This window comes from Erythrolamprus reginae, chromosome 1 (assembly GCF_031021105.1).
Source record: "Erythrolamprus reginae isolate rEryReg1 chromosome 1, rEryReg1.hap1, whole genome shotgun sequence".
Taxonomy (NCBI): domain Eukaryota; kingdom Metazoa; phylum Chordata; class Lepidosauria; order Squamata; family Dipsadidae; genus Erythrolamprus; species Erythrolamprus reginae.
Window position 1 is genome coordinate 409,354,420 of NC_091950.1, and position 12,758 is coordinate 409,367,177.

General features: G+C 39.8%; 1 protein-coding gene and 1 long non-coding RNA gene across 3 annotated transcripts in view; one reads left to right on the forward strand and one right to left on the reverse strand.

The window, feature by feature from the left end:
* CALN1 (calneuron 1) overlaps positions 1-12,758 on the reverse strand; it is a 404,827-nt gene that overhangs the window by 199,218 nt on the left and 192,851 nt on the right. The window contains exon 1 of one of the 2 annotated variants that reach the window (XM_070735235.1): positions 6,436-6,583. The exons of the other annotated variant lie outside the window; for it this stretch is intronic. The gene's annotated coding sequence lies outside the window, so the exon portion shown is untranslated. Of the gene's footprint in view, positions 1-6,435; positions 6,584-12,758 lie in introns of those variants that run through there. 2 annotated transcript variants of the gene reach the window in all.
* On the forward strand, positions 6,899-12,748 carry LOC139162310 (uncharacterized). Its single transcript, XR_011558300.1, has 3 exons — positions 6,899-7,205; positions 8,330-8,403; positions 12,431-12,748. It is a non-coding gene; the product is annotated as an uncharacterized lncRNA (long non-coding RNA).

A 12,758-nucleotide genomic window follows, 5' to 3' on the forward strand; every position in this document is an offset into this window, starting at 1 on the left:
CTTCAAAAATATCCTGAGCCCATAGAAGGATGCATATTAAAAAAATACTTTATTTCTTAACAAACTGAAGTGGAATCCACCTACTAAGCTTGTAACGGTAGAGACTAGGGCAGGGGTGTCAAACTCAATTTCATTGAGGGCCACATCAGAGTTCTGTTTGACTTCAGGGGGGTACAGTGGGTGTGGCTGGGGGTGGGCGTGGCCAGTTCACTATCACTCACCGAGGCTCCGTTTTCAGCCATGATGGAGGCTCCGTTTTTTGCCACAACAGTCTCCTGCAACCCTCTGCCAGTAAAAATGGAGCTTAGGGGGGCACATATGGCCCGTCTAGCCTTCATTTTCAGCCACAGGGGCCTCCCTAGGCTCTGTTTTCACTGGTAAAAGGCTGCAGGAGGCCATTGTGGCCATTAACAGAGCCTGGGAGGCCTCACAAGCTCTGTTTTCATTGGCAGAGGCACCATTGGCTGATCCGTTGGTGTGTTTTTTTAAAGGTTTTTATGTATAAAACACAGACATAAACAGTAAGACAAACAAAACATTAAAAAAAGAAAAGAGATTTGGACAGTTTTGTGACGTCCTTCATGACAATTCTAATAGCTTTTCTTTTCTATTACTCAGAACATACTTACATCATATAAATAAAATCTAGGTAGTGATCTTAATTAGGTATATCTTTCCCCCCTCTTTTTTCCCTTTTATGTCCGAAAACTCTGATCTTTATTCCCCAAATTTCCTATCACTTATTAATTCTCTTGTTCCTTTTTTCTCTTCCCCTTCTTCCTAGCCATTCATAAAATTTATCCCAACAGTTGGTAAATTCTTCCTCATCTTTGTTTTTTTGTTTTTTTAGTTATGGGCTGATCGTTCGGTATTTCCAAGTGGCCCCACAGGCCAGATCTAAACACCCCATGGGCCAGATTTGGCCCATGAGCCTTGAGTTTGACATCCCTGGACTAGGGTATAACCAGGTGGGAGTTGCTACTTACTTACGACACCTTAAACATGATCTAAGTATTGCCCACAAGATCATATGCTGCAACGTCCTGCCTGTCAACAACTACTTCAGCTTCAACTACAACAACACAAGAGCACACAACAGATACAAGCTTAATATTAACTGCTCCAAATTGGACTGTAAAAAATACGACTTTAGTAATCGAGTTGTTGAAGCGTGGAACTCATTACTGGACTCCATGGTATCTTTCCCCCAACATTTTACCCTTAGACTATCCACAGTTGACCTCTCCAGATTCCTAAGAGGTCAGTAAGGGGTGTGCATAAGTGCACCAGCATGTCTCCCATCCCGTGCCCTATAGTCTCTCCTATATCTCCTATATTGTATCTACTATTCTTCTAATCTATTCTTCTTATACTACTCTCATAATATCCTTCTTTTCTCTTATTGATATATTCTACTTATTATTTATTTATTATTTATTAGATTTGTATGCCGCCCCTCTCCGTGGACTCGGGGCGGCTCACAACACAATAAAACAATTCATAACAAATCTAATAATATACAATTTAAAATTTAAAATAGTTAAAAAACCCCATTTTTAAGCAGACATACCTACAAACATACCATACTCCTAAATTTTCACTTCTATTCTTTCTCTAATATATTTTACTCAAGTATAACCTCTATAACCTTCATTGTGTATTATTGTGCATTGGACAAAATAAAAAAAAATAAAAAATAGATAGGTAGGTAGGTAGGTAGGTAGGTAGGTAAGTGTTCTGTCTGGGTTCCCCCAGACCTCAACACCAACTGGAAAAAACAGCCAGACACTCTGGTAAAAGCCAAAAGTATTTTATAGCTGGAAAAAATAAGCACAGAGGAAAACCTGTTCTTCCCAACAGACAGGCTATAATACGTTACAGCAGGGTCCTGATGTCCAGACAATACAGCAAGCTTCTTGCTGGCACCCCCCCCCCCCCAAGGTTTCAATAGTCAAAGGCACAAACCAGGATTCCAAGACGCCAAAGTTCACAGCCAGGTCCCACGACTCTCAAAGATAAAACTCCACAAGCCAGGAAGGGTGGGTCTGCCTTTTAGCCTTTCCCAAGAGCACCACACCCAAACCCAGCTGTTGCCACTTTAATGCTGAAAGTATTTAGCCAATTGATTCCGTCTCTGAGTAGCTCTTCGTTGTCGCAGATCAATTATGGCTTGTGCACTTTCCTCTAAGGAATCCAGGCTGCTTGCTGGGGAGAGCTCCCCCTGGTGGGACTCTGGCTGTCCTCCCTCTTCTTCAGCCTGGGATTCCTCCTCCTCGTCTGTCTGCACCTCCTGTTCCTCAGCCTCTCCCTCTGAGCTGGAAACCGACAGAAGGTCAGCCGTTCCCGGAGGGGCCTCAGACGGAACCACAACAGTAAGTAAGTAAGTAAGTAAGTAAGTAAGTAAGTAAGTAAGTAAGTAAGTAAGTAAACAAACAAACAAACAAAGTAAGTAAACAAGTAAGTAAGTAAGTGAACAAACAAACAAACAAACAATACTAACCGTGCGCAGTGTCACCCATACCAGGTAGGAACTTGTTACTGGTTATAACCATGATGTACTTTGAACAGTCCACATTGTTGTCACCTTAGCAATTTTTTTTCAGAATCTTTTTAAGTATAAAAAAAAGGACAAAACTGAAATGTCCCCCCATTGAAGTAAAGCTGAAAGAGCTACCTGCTTCATTCTAGACACTAGTTTAGGCACACACAGATGCTTTTTTTCAACTGGAATTGAAGTGACTACCCAAATCAAGCATGCCGATTCAAGCTGTCAGTGGAGAGCAATTCTTTTTGAGGATCTGCCTCAAATTAATGAAGGAGAATATTTGTAGCTTGGGGTTGACATGAGAGGTCCTTGGCACCTCTCTGAGATTGATTGTTTTCTTTGGAGCCTCTCTGAGCTGAGATTGTTTCCTTGATGTTACTAGTTTGTTTAAAAAAAAAAAAAGTTTGCCAGAAAACAACCAAGTTTAGAGAGCACCAGAGGATCCCTCAACTGCCTCAAACTGGAATGGTCCAATCCAAGACAGTGAATCAGGATGGAGTACAGGGAGAGGGAAGGAATCGAATTTTGCAAGTTGTCTCTTGAAAGTGATTTCTTAAGCCTTTTAAATTTAATTGGTCTAACCTAAGAAAATTTCCTTTGCTGATACATGAAATATCAAGATCGCATTAGAGCTTATATCTATTATGAGGTACCTAAGAAACCAGCTATTTTTCAGTAACCTACTCAGAGATTTCTTTCTTGTCTCAGTAGACCTCCATCAGCCAATTATAAACTTCAAAGTCTCTTCTACACAATTGCCGACCAGCAACTTGTCAGAACACCACATTCAGCACAGATTCCACTTAGTTCTAGTTGTGACGATAAGTCCAAGGCCATTAAATGCAGATGAGAGCCCAAATTCTTTAAGCCTAACCAAGAATTCCTTCCTTGCTTTCCCTCTATTCCTCACTCAGAGCAGACCCCCAAACTTGGCATGTTACTTTTTAAGAAACTCCTTTAGCTAACTGCGCTTTGAATGATGCTGTTTAGATTCCCATCATTGCACTGCCGGGCACAGGGAATTGAGATAGTCAAGCTTCAGCACTCACAATCAGCAGTAAATTGTGATATAGATCAATCAAGATTTGCCCCAAAGCTGTGGCTGCTTGTGATTTGTTGTGACGGTGTAACTCAGTAAATTTTTATGTTCTGGATTTAATGGTGTTGGTGGGGAGGAAGGAGGAAAGCTCTGTTTCAAATCTCCTGTTTGACAGCCATGTATTTTTCTTGACAATGAGGACCATTAGCTCTTCACTCATGTTTACAAGGGGGAAAAGGGGCTCTAGTTTGGGGCTATTTTATAAAATAATAAGAAAAGAATGCTGCAGAGAATAGTCCCATTTATGGATAGAATTTGAAGACACATTTGTGCCAACAGGCCTGGAGACACTAACCTATAAGGGTTTATTACCTATAAAGCCCTATATGGCTCAGGACCAGACTATCTACAGGACAGCCTCTTGCCTCATACCTCCCAGAGACCAATAAGAGTACACAGAGTTGGCCTCCTCTGGGTCCCATCGACTAAGCAATGCAGGTTGGCGGGACTGCAAGAGAGGGCCTTCTCTGTGGTTGCCCCAGTTCTATGGAACCAACTACCTCCCAACGTCCATACTGCTCCCACCCTACTGGCCTTCCGTAAGGCTATGAAGACCTGGCTCTGCTGGCAGGCCTGGAGGCCATGAATTGTACATCTTTCATGGCCAAACTGTATAAATGGTGTGTGTGTATGTATGTGATTATGTCTTTTTATAATAAATGGGTTTTATAATGGGGCTAGTTTTTGGATATCATATTTGACTTCTCTTATTGCTTTGTATCTTTTGTATTGTATTATTATTTTGTAAGCTGCCCTGAGTCCTTCGGGATTGGGTGGCATAGACGTCAAATGAATGAATGAATGAATGAATGAATGAATGAATGAATGAATGAACGAACCAACCAACCAACCAACCAACCAACCAACCAACCAACCAACCAACCAACCACCAACCAACCAACCAACCAACCAACCAACCAACCAACCAACCAACCAACCCACCAACCCACCAACCCACCAACCATCAATCCCTGCCTATGGAAGAATGAATATTGAATGGAAAGTATGTTGGTGGATTGGAACGACTGTTTTTAAATTAAAATTGGGATTTTAGATTGGTTGTTTTAGTTATTATTGGATTTTAGAATTGTATTGTTTTTACATGATGTAAGCTGCCCTGAGTTCTTGGAGAAGGGTGGGATACAAATCCAATAAAATAAATAAACAACTAAATAAATAAGAAACTCTTGTCATATAGACTAGGAGTATCAAACTCAATTTCACTGAAGGCTGCACCAGGGTTGTGTTTGACTTTGGGGGGGCAGGGGATGTGGCCAGGTTAATATCACTCGAGTCAGGGGTGCCTGTGACAGCCTGAGTTGCTCTGCCAGTGAAAACAGGCTCCCGAGCTCCATTTTTGCCTGTGATGGCCTCTTGCAACCCTCTACCAGTGAAAATGGAACTCAAGAGGGTTGTATCCAAGAGAAATTAAAGAAGCAGCTATAGAAAGTGCCAAAACGGTGATAGTTTTAGGTTGGAAGGATGCAACAAAATGGACAATGCAAAATTGGTACCAGTACATAGAAACATAGGATTGACAGCAGAAAAAGACCTCATGGTCCATCTAGTTTGCCCCTATGCTGTTTCCTTACATGGGGGGCCACATTCAGTTTGAAATTATGGATATAAAGATGAATATGATTAATGAAAAAAACCTGTGATAACTGATGGGACGATGGGAGGTTAGAGGTGATATGGTTAGTAGAATTCGAGACCAAGCTATGAAGAGTAAATTGGAATTACTTTATAATATGTAAGTAGACATATTGATCTTCATTTAAAAGGCTATATATAAAGTATACCCTCATTTTGGTGGTGGGGTTTGTCTGGTGGTAGGTGCACAGATCATTGGGCATTATGTTAGACGTAGTGTGTATGTTTTTAACATTACAAAAATCAATTAAAAATATTTTTTTTAAAAAAAGAGAGAGCTGTGTCTGGATCTAGCCTGTTGGCTGTAAGTTTGATACCCCTGATTTAGACTTTTATTCATAAGTCCTCTTTGGATTTCAACCCTGAACATCATAACTGCATCACTGCTTTTGAGGTTAAGCTATCACTTGGGAGAATATAGCCATCTTTTCTAGGTTTGCACAAGCAAATACCGTAATTTTTGAAGTATAACACACACACCAAAAAAAATGAGGCTTAAAATTTGAGTGCTTCTTATACTCCAAATGTAGATTTTTCAAAGGCTCCCCCTCCCCCCCAAGCCCTAACAAGGTGCTAATGATCTTTCTGGCTTGCAGGCTTGTTTTCATTACTATTCCTCCAAAAAAGGTTTTTCAGCTCTAACAAGGTGAAAAAATCTTCCAGGCTTGCAGGATTTTTTCATTCCTACTCCCTCCGAATAAGTTTTTTTTCTAGCCCCAAGTCTTTGCAAGCTTATTTACATTGCTTCTCCCTCTGAAAATATTTTTTCAGGCCTAACTGTCAGAAATAAGTTTATTTCTGAAGGTAATATTACAATGCAAGTAAATGGTTTGTAACTGAAGGAAAAATACATTGGGTATAAAATAGTTTAAATTTTGTTTTCAGAAGATCAATGTCTATTGTTCCAATTCTCTTTTCAGAAGATAAGTATTTCCTGTATTTAAGTTTTGTGTCTATTGTTTAAATTCTGTTTTAAGGAGATAAGTGTTTGCTGATAAGCGTCTATAGCTCTTGCAGCAGGGAGAGTTACCCAATTCATATCTGTTTAGGGCATATGATAAATCATATAAGGTACTATTCATCTTTAGGAGAAAGGAAACAGGATGTAGACCATATTTAGGCAAGGAATTCTGTGTACCTCTGTCATAGGTTGAGGAATTCTGTGCACCTCTGTCATAGATTGAGGAATTCTGTGTACCTCTGTCATAGGTTGAGGAATTCTGTGTACCTCTATCATAGACTGAGGAATTCTATGTACCTCTGTCATAGATTGAGGAATTCTGCGCACAGTAACCATGGGAGAGGCTGATATAAGCCATAATCAGCATGTAATCATGGGTTTGCTAAATGTGGTGCAACCTGGTTGGCTGTATCCTGCAAGGGTGTGGTTTTGTTACAGAGTGGTTTGATACAGAGAGGTTTGTTACAGTGGGTGGATTGTTAAAGAGTGGTTTGTAGTTTAGTGGTTAGTGCTTAGTAGTTGCAGTGGTGGATATTATAAGAGTTATATGAAAGTATTGTATGCTAGTTTATTTAGAGAAGCAGTTTGATAAAAGAGAAGTAAAATATATTTTACAAGAAAGCTTTCATTGAAGACTTCAATTAGGTATAGTGGTTAACTGTGGTTATTTGGTGGGTTAACTTCCATGTGTGCAAACTTCTCTCTGCCCAACAGGGTATGGGCCAAGTAGCTCTGCCCAACACTAATGAGGTGTTAACAATCTTCCTGCTTGCAGAATTTTTTTCATTCCTACTCTCTCCAAATAAGTTTTTCTTCCAGCCCTAAGTCTTTGCAGTCTTGTTTTCATTGCTACTCTCTCGGAAAAAGATTTTTTTTCAGATCTAACCAGGAGATAAAATAATGTTTGAAGCAGACCAGAATAAGGACACTAGCCAGATGAATACCTGGTAGGTAGATTTTTTTCCTCCCTATTTTCCTCCCCTAAAACTAAGGTGCATCTTATACTCTGATGCATTTTATACTCTGAAAAGTGTAGTACTTCTGTACTAGACCGAGTGACAAACAAGGAAGAGGCAGCAAGCTGCTTTTCAGTGGTTTATGACTTAGACTATAAATCAGGGAACCCGACAGATTACGCTGGGACTCAGAGACCATAAATTAGGCAAGAAAAAAATCTGCAGAAGGAATAGATAAAACATGCATAAAGTTCATAGCTGTTGCTTGAGTGGGATGCAAAGAAGAAACCCATTACAGTCCAACTGTCTAGAGCCAACAAAGACTATAATATTTGGAATACTGTGTTCCGTTCTGGAGACCTCACCTATAAAAAGATATTGATAAAAATTGAACGGGTCCAAAGACGGGCTACAAAAATGGTGGCAGGTCTTAAGCATAAAATGTATCTGGAAAGACTTAATGAACTCAATTTGTATAGTCTGGAACTCAAAGAACTAAATCTAAATAGTCTGGAGGACAGAAGGGAAAGAGGGGACATGGTCGAAACATTTAAGTATGTTAAAGGGTTAAATAAGGTTCAGGAGAGAAGTGCTTTTAATAGGAAAGTGAACACAAGAACAAGGGGGCACAATCTGAGGTTAGTTGGGGGAAAGATCAGAAACGACGTGAGAAAATATTATTTTACTGAAAGATTAGTAGATGCTTGGAACAAACTTCCAGCAGATGTGGTTGGTAAATCCACAGTAACTGAATTTAAACATGCCTGGGATAAACATATATCCATCTTAAAGATAAAAACCAGGAAATAGTATAAGGGCAGACTAGATGGACCATTAGGTATTTTTCTGCCGTCAGTCTTCTGTGTTTCTATGTTTCCTCCATCCAGTCCGGGGCGGATTGCTCCTACCACCGCTGTGCATGCAGATTTCGGTGTCAGAGGAGGAGGGAGGCATGGGAGATCAGGAGCCTCTATTAGATGCCTGGGTCAGAAGGTCAAAAAGAAAAAAGGGCAGACTAGATAAACCATGAGGTCTTTTTCTTCTGTCAATCTTCTATGTTTCTATGTTTCTATAATATCCAACCCAGCCCTAGTAAGCCAAAGATTTATTTGTAGGGCATGGAACCAGGAAAATCCAAGAATGAGAGATTCATGAAATAATTTTGAAACTGAAGATTGTTTCCAACAAGGTGAGAGAGCTGGGAAAGCTGACACTTTTCTCTCTAAACTTACTGATTGCCAGTGTTCCCAGCACTGCTGTTCTCTTTTTAAAAAATGTCTTTTAGAAATACTATTCATTTTGCTTCATTTGAAAAACAGAGATTGTCACTGTTTAACAGGGGTGTTTATATAAAATGTGGTTTCTGTGAATGTAGGAATGGGTCAGGGATGGGTTGCTTACCTTTTCCTACCAGTGCGCTGCGTGAGCATTGCAATTTTGCTACTGCGCATGCTCAGATGGACAATTTTCCTTCTGCACATGTATCGAGGGCCAAAAATTGCAGAAAATTGTTTTTTTAAATTATGGTGGCACGCACGGGCTAGCAAAGACAGACCAGAGTTGTTGTGCCAGAATTGCCCAATTGGACCACCACTGGATTGGCGCACCGGATCACACTGATAGGAACCCACCACTGGAATGTCCGTACATATATACATATCACAGTATTAAGTCAATATTATGTGACTCTTCCATGTCTAGATCAAACTTTAAACTGCTGAAATGAAGCTACCTTCTTGGCTTTGTCGTTGGTCAAAATAAATACATGTTTTTGGAAGTAGCAAACATACCAGCAGCATGAGCTGGCCTCTGTGTCTCTTCACATTCACATAACATGTTGTTATCTCCTAAAAGTCTCTACTTGAGATATTGGTTTTACATTTAGGCTCTCCAACTATCAATCTATTCTGAGTCCTCCAAGTAGTATGTCAGATCTTCAGATTTATTTATTTATTACACACACACAGAGAGAGAGAGAGAGAGAGAGAGAGAGAGCATATAATACAACAACACTCCGCGCTTGCACTGGCTGCCAATCAGTTTCCGGTCACAATTCAAAGTGTTGGTTATGTCCTATAAAGCCCTACATGGCATCGGACCAGAATACCTCCGGGACCGCACGAATCCCAGCGACCAATTAGGTCCCACAGAGTTGGCCTTCTCTGGGTCCCGTTGACTAAACAATGCTGTCTGGAGGGACCTAGGGGAAGAGCCTTCTCTGTGGCAGCCCCAGACCTCTGGAACCAACTTCCCCTAGAGATCAGGACTGCCCCCACCTTGCCTTTCGTAAACCCTTGAAAACTCACCTATGTCGCCAGGCATGGGGAAATTAATGTACCTGTTAGCTATTATAATTTAAGTATGGTTTGTTTGAGTTGTATGATTATTTTTATAAGGGTTTTAAACTGTTTTTAAAAAACCATTGGATTTGTATATTCTGTATTGTCCTGTTGTGAACCACTCCAAGTCCTTGGAGAGGGGCGGCATTATTATTATTATTATTATTATTATTATTATTATTATTATTATTTATTGGATTTGTATGCCGCCCCTCTCTGGAGACTCTGGGCGGCTAACAGCAATAATAAGACAGCATATAATAATAATCCAATACTAAAAACAATTAAAAACCCATTATAATAAAAACCAAACAGACATACAGACATACCATGCATAAAATTGTAAAGGCCTAGGGGGAAAGGGTATCTCAATTCCCCCATGCCTGGCAGCAGAGGTGGGTTTTAAGTAGCCCATGATTGCTCTCGCAGCTGCATTCTGCACGTTCTGAAGTTTCCGAACACTTTTCAAAGGTAGCCCCATGTAGAGAGCGTTACAGTAGTCGAGCCTCGAGGTGATGAGGGCATGAGTGACTGTGAGCAGTGACTCCCAGTCCAAATAGGGCGGCAACTGGTGCACCAGGCGAACCTGGGCCAACGCCCCCCTCGCCAGAGCTGAAAGATGTTTCTCTAATGTGAGCTGTGGATCGAGGAGGACGCCCAAGTTGCAAACCCTCTCTGTATATACTGTATATTATTATTATTATTATTATTATTATTATTATTATTATTATTATTAATAATAATAATAATAAAGTACAAAAGCAAATCTAATTAAATTTAAAATTACAATCTAAAAATCCAATATTTAAAAACCAGTTCAATCATACAACATATATCTCATTTCGTTGGCCAGGGGGCTGAGACCTAATTGCCCCCAAGCCTGGCGACATAGGTGAGTCTTAAGACTCTTATGGAAGGCAAGGAGGATGGGGGCAGTATATCCTCTTTTAATGTTCTTTCTTGCTCCATGGTCTCTTTCCTCAGTCTTTAAATTTGGTTTGGCTCTTGTGTACCCTCAAGAATATTTGTTCTTGTCATAAACATTATGTAATAATGATGTGCAAAGGGATAATATATTTGGGGTTTTTTCATCTTGCCATCTTTACCCGTTTTTCTTTCTAGTCCCCCCCCCTTTTTTTTTTTAATGTTTGAAGTAGCTTGTAAAGCAGTTAGAGTTGCTGGAAATCAGGTAACATAAAAGTTAATATATCGTCGTTATGTTGATCAAACAATCCGTCATATATTTAGACTGGATTTGGCATTTTTATCTACCTACTAGCTGGTAACCCGGCGTTGCCCAGGAATTTATTTATCCCAATCCTGTACTAGACAGGAAAAGGAATGAATTATATCTATAGTGTCAAATCAAAGTAACTTGCTGTAAACTATTATTATGAAATGCAATAAAGTAAATGTAAGAAAAAGACACTTGGGCCTGGCCCTGTTACCAGTTGTAGAAGAAAGCTGCCTCAACTACTGTGTTGAGAATTATAATTCTCAATTGCCCTGGCCAACAGCTTGGGAAAAATTATACAGGAAACAGCCATTGAGGTGATTATCTCCATTAAGAGGCACTTCCCTGACAACTTGCCCTCTTTGCTTGAAGCTGTTTTACAGGGAGCCTTTGAGAGGGGCCTTTCTTCTCCCTACTCCCACACCCATCATCCCTGCCCTCTGCCTTCTCCCTTCTCTGTGTTCCTCTTTCCCGCCCTTTCTACAGTCATGGCACTTTGCCCCAAATCCACCAGGACATGCCTTCTGCCAAGAGAAGGGAACATCAGGCTTCCCCATTGGTCCAGTGGAAGGTGAATGACATGGCTGGCTTTCCAGAGGAAGCTGCAACAGAAGTGACATCACAAACAATTGCCGCTCTAGGATGCCGCACTCGCTCTCCTTAATGGCCCAGGCATTCTAGAGTTATGCTGGAATGTGCACAGACACACATACTCTGAGGGGTGTTAGGGTGTCTTACCCCCCTCCCATATTATTTCTTTACAGATGGTAAGTCATCTGTGTACAAAGTATATATGTATGTGCATATATCTGTATCTATATCTATCTATATCTATACAGTATATTTATAGATAGATAGATAGATAGATAGATAGATAGATAGATAGATAGATAGATAGATAGATAGAAAGATACTGTAGATCGATAGATATAGATAGATAGATAGATAGATAGATAGATAGATAGATAGATAGATAGATGTGTGAATAAATATGGGCTGAAAAAATAAAGGGAACACTTAAACAACAGGATATAACTCCAAGTAAATCATAATTCGGTGAAATCAAACTGTCCACTTAGGAAGCAACACTGATTGACAATCAATTTCACATGTACAGAACAAAGTATTCAATGAGAATATTTCATTCATTCAGATCTAGGATGTGTTATTTGAGTGTTCCCTTTATTTTTTGAGAAGTATAAGTGTGTGTGTGTGTGTTTTCTTCTCTGTCAAGGACGAGATAGTGCTATCCTAGTCTCCCTTAATTTTAAAAAATCAGCAAAAAACATGTGATACATACTGTACGTACGTACGTACGTACGTACATACATACATACATACATACATACATACATACATTCCTTTCCAAGGACCTATAATAGGCAGGTGTTATTTGTCGAAGGATGTAATTTATTATTATGTTTCATTGCACAGTTATTCAGATGTTGTTTGTTGGTGTTAAAGATACTGTCGCAGGTTATTATTATTATTTATTGCATAATATAATACTGTCCTGGCTGGCTTTTCTTCAGAGAACTGAGTTATCCTCCTATAATCCTTTTAAGCAAAGTGCTTGTTTCTAACATGTTTCCTAAAATGAATATTTCATCTTGGTTTATGTACTTTAAAAAAATGTGTTACAGGTTTCTCCAAGTGCCTTGTATAAACAGTTTTAAAATTTAATCTGGAGGAACTCAAACATGGTCAAATTTCAAGCAAGATTTAAAAATTGGCCATCACTGTGTTCACCTATGGACTCTGAAGAAATGGAATAGTAACAGCATTGACTCTCTGGATGTTAGAGAAGACTCCTGAGAATACCATGGACCACAAATGGATCATGGAACTAATCAACCCAAAGTTCTCATTCAAGGCGCAAATAACCAAGCTCAAATTATCACACTTTGGACACATTCGGAGAGGACTTAGTCCTCTGGAGGCCAATTATAATACTGGGAAAGGTGGAAAAGG